The 4,513-nt window shown below is 40.9% G+C and overlaps 1 pseudogene; it reads right to left on the reverse strand.

Annotated features, from left to right (window-relative positions):
* Nucleotides 1-679: 679 nt before the first annotated feature.
* Nucleotides 680-1,333, reverse strand: LOC123939288 (annotated as a pseudogene).
* Between the last annotated feature and the right edge of the window lie 3,180 nt (nucleotides 1,334-4,513).

The raw sequence follows: 4,513 nt of genomic DNA on the forward strand, positions 1-4,513 counted from the left end.
GATCTCACTGATATGAGGAATTTGAGAAACAAGAGAGAGGATCATAGGGGAAGGGAGGGAAAAATGAAACAAGATAAAAGGAGAGAGGGAGACAAACCATAAGAGACTCTTAATCTCAGGAAACAAACTGAGGGCTCCTGGAGGGGAGGGGGGCAGAAGGGATGGGGTGACTGAGTGATGGACATTGGGGAGGGTATGTGCTATGGTGAGTGCTGTGAATTGTGTAAGACTGATGAATCCTGTACCCCTGAAACAAATAATATACTATATGTTAATAAAAATTAGAAGGAAGAAAGAAAAAAAGGAAGGAAGGAAGAATGGAAGGGAGGGAGGGAGGGAAGGAGGGAGGAAGGAAAAAATTAAAAAAATCTAAATGTGTCAGCTTACTCTCCAGAGTGGATGGAGCTGGGAGCAGCTTCAATGACGCAAATTCGTGTGTTACAGAGTCCTCACGAGCATGCTTTGCTTTTAAAGGGAAAAAAACAAAACAAAACAAAACACAAAACCTGAAGCAACCAAACAAAAACTAGTATTGTTCACTGTTCTCCCAAACCACAATTATTCAAAGGAACTAGTACTGAGAGGCAGAAGAGGATCATACCTATGAGCCTTGTCTCCCACGAATGTACGTGAGTAGGTGCAGGGTATCTGTCATGACTGCGGAAACGAATTTTAATCTTTACTCTTGAGTTTGATTTAACATTGCTTTTAGCGCAAGGCCGACACCAGCCGTGGGGGAAAGGCTCTGGAGAGCCGTTGACAGCAGCACGCGGCTGCGGATCTTCCGCGGTTCCGGAGGCCCCAGGGCAGCCAATATTGCCTCATCAGATACATTCCTTGGGCCTTTCTGGGTGAGTGCAGAACAGCCCACGTACTCCACTGCCTTCAGGCCACGGGCTGGCTTTTCAGCAGTCCCTGCGGTGACAGGCTTCTGTTTGTTCTTGGCAAGTTTCTCAGTGGTCGAGGGGTCATCTCTGAGATCAGTTTGCGTCCCAACAAGCAAGAAAGGAGTCTTTGGACAATGGTGAGTTATCTCCGGCACCCACTTTCCCTTCGCATTTTCAAATGAGGAAGGAGAGACCCCTGAAAAACAGACTGGATACAGATCTGTGTGTGGATAACTCAGTGGTCCTAATCTGTCAGAATCCTCTTGCCCGGCAGTATCACAAAGTCCGAGAGTATCTGGCTGTCCACCAGTCATTACGGTGACTGCATCACTGTCAGAGAGAGCCGGTTAATACTCAGATGGAAATCTGTTTGTTGTGCAGGGTATCAGGAGACAGGTTTTACCAACGGCGCCGTCACCCAAAACCACACATTTAATTGTCTGCATTGCTGAAACCCTTTTTGTATCCAATTTAATCATTTCAAATTCAGTGATGCCCTCAGGTGCTGCACGAGGACACTAGCAGCACCACACAGGGTCCCCTCGGCTCTGGTGTTGTAAATTTGAAACGTCCATGTGTGCATTATAGGGCAAAGCCAATGATTTAGTGTTAAACATTCTCTTTCTAATCTTCCTGATGTCATTGAGAACTGGAATTGGGGGGAAAGCTAGGGAAAAGGCGATACTCTGTGGTTCTGGCTTTGAATTAAAAAGTATCAGTATAAATTTGTGATATGATGTTACCTTAAAAAAGAAACTCTCCCCTAGCTCTTTCTATTGAAGAGGCTCAGAAACGTTGCGTAATAGCAATGAGAACCACTAGCATCTAGACCGTAGACTTAAAATATGGTTTCCTACTAAAGAGCCCTTTGGAGAAATAACAGTGTAGGTTTGGGGCAGGAAATGTAGGTGATGTATGTGATGAAACTGAAACATCTTGTCATATCAGATAGCAGATAATATTTTATTTTATTTTTTAATTTTTTTTAAAAGATTTTATTTATTTATTTGACAGAGAGAGATCACAAGTAGGCAGAGAGGCAGGCAGAGTGAGAGTGGGGGAAGCAGGCTCGCTGCTGAGCAGAGAGCCCGATGCGGGGCTCGATCCCAGGGATCGAGACCTGAGCTAAAGGCAGAGGCTTTAATCCACTGAGCCACCCAGGTGCCCCAGCAGATAATATTTTAAATACTGTTAGGGTCATGTCAAAAGAACTCAGGAGCCAAATGGAAGGGGTTCCCACCAAGCAAAGAGAGAACAATCTTAGCATCAATAACAGTAACATTGCAATGGCCTGGAAAAGCCCATACAGGTTTAAATTCATATTTAATAGCAAGCCAAATACTTAATCTATAATTAGATTCCATTACATGTTGCTAATGAACAAATTCATTATTTTGAAAACTGATAAATAAGGGAAGGAGTCATGTTCTTGCCTTTCCTACTTAAACTGAACCATTTTTTAAGTAACTAGTAGATGAGAGAAAATGGCTTTACAGTATTCTAGCAAGTTAATGAAGATAAAATGGAATGTCATCATTTTACAGTGTATATTAAATAAATGGCTCTAGGCATTATCAGTGGTTGCTAACACCTCAATAAGACAGATACATAGATATTATATGCTCCTATTGAAAGAACACGCCTAGAAAATGGTCTTGCAAACAAAACAAAATAAAACACCAACAAAACAAAAAAACCCTGGACACTAAATCTTATTAAACCTCTAGATCCAAATATCTATACATGATTAGAAAATATATTTCATGATACCACAGGAATGTAATCAGTAAAATGCAGGGTGAGAGAAACTGTAGGACAATCTAGTTTCTTGAAGAAAACTAAACCAAAAGAGAAAGAGAGAGAGAAATGGAGAGGAAACACATAGATTGAAGGAGACATATCAACCAATCATTATGTGTAGATCTAGTCAAAACTGTAATTCAAACAATCTGTAAAAAATTATACACATACACAGAATTATGAAACAGTAAAAAATCAGAACACAACTGGCTATTTCATGATATTTAAAAATTACTGGTCTAGATGCCTGGGTGGCTCAGTGGGTTAAGCATCTAACTTTTGCTCAGGTCATGATCCCTGGGTCTTGGGTTCAAATCTCGCATTCAGCTCCTTGCTCAGCGGAGAGCCTGCTTCTCTCTCTGCCTGCTGCTCCCCCTGTTTGTTCATAATCTCTCCCTTGCTCACTCTCTCTCTCTGACAAATAAATAAATAATCTTTTTAAGGATTACTTTTTTTTTTTTTAATGTATTCATTTCTTTGTAAAGAGAGACCGCACATGGTGAGTAGGGGCAGAGAGAAAGAGGAAAAGAATGTCCAGCAGACTCACCACTGAAGGCAACGTCTGACAAGGGGCTGCATTTCAAGACCCCAAGATCATGATCTAAGCTGAAACTGGGTTGGATGCTCAACAGACTAAGCCACACAGATACCCCTAAAAAAATTTACTCTTTTTTTTAAGTGTTTAAAGAGTATTATGGCACTTTTACATATTTACTTAGAAATGCATACTGAAATGCTATGAATGAAATTTTGAGGGAGGCAAGATGGCAGAAGAGAAGGGAACTCATTTAATCTGATCTCTTGAATTCGGCTAGATAACTATCAAATCATCCTGAACACCTATGAATCCAACCTGATCTGTAAGAAAAGAATTGCTGAAATTCTACAAATAGAAAAGCACCAATTGTTGCAAGGTAGGAGGTGCGGAGAAGTGGATCCAAGGGGCTATATCGAAACATAAACAGCATGGGGAATGAGCCTCGTTAAGCCAGCTACCGGAAAGTGATATAGCCCCAGAGCACAAAATTAGAACTTTTAGAAATCTGAAATGTTATAGATGAAATTTTGTAACGTACAGGATTTGTTTCAAAATCATATAGAGGTGAGAAAGCTGGTAGAGGTACAAATGAAAATATAGCTGGTACAGTTTTTGAAATTAGGTGGTGGGTGCATGGGTGCTCACTATAGTATTCTCTGTATATAGATATAGATATAGATATATAAATTTAAATGTATATATATTTAAAATTTCCCATAATAATATGATGGAATATTACTCAGCCATAAAATAGAATGAGAGCTTGCCATTTGCAACAATGTGATGGAGCTAGAAAGTATTATGTTAAGTGAAATAAGTCAGACAGTGAAAGACAAATATATGATTTCACTCATATGTGGAATTTAAGAAATAAAACAAAGAAACCAAAACAAAGGGAAAAAAAAGAGAGAGGCCAACAGAAAAACAGACTCTTTAATACAGAAAACAAACCGATGGTTACCAGAGGGGAGTAGACGGGGGGGAGGGGGAATGGGTGAAGTACATAAAGGGGATTAAGAGTACACTTACTGTGGGGCGCCTGGGTGGATCAGTGGGTTAAAGCCTCTGCCTTCAGCTCAGGTCATGATCCCAGGGCCCTGGGATCGAGCCCAGGGTCCTGGGATCGAGCCCCGCATCGGGCTCTCTGCTCAGCAGGGAGCCTGCTTCCCTCTCTCTCTCTCTACCTGCCTCTCTGCCTACTTGTGATCTCTGTCTGTCAAATAAATAAACAAAATCTTTAAAAAAAAAAAAAGAGTACACTTACTGTGATGAGCACTAAGTGTACTCT

This window comes from Meles meles, chromosome 3 (genome assembly GCF_922984935.1).
Source record: "Meles meles chromosome 3, mMelMel3.1 paternal haplotype, whole genome shotgun sequence".
Lineage (NCBI taxonomy): Eukaryota > Metazoa > Chordata > Mammalia > Carnivora > Mustelidae > Meles > Meles meles.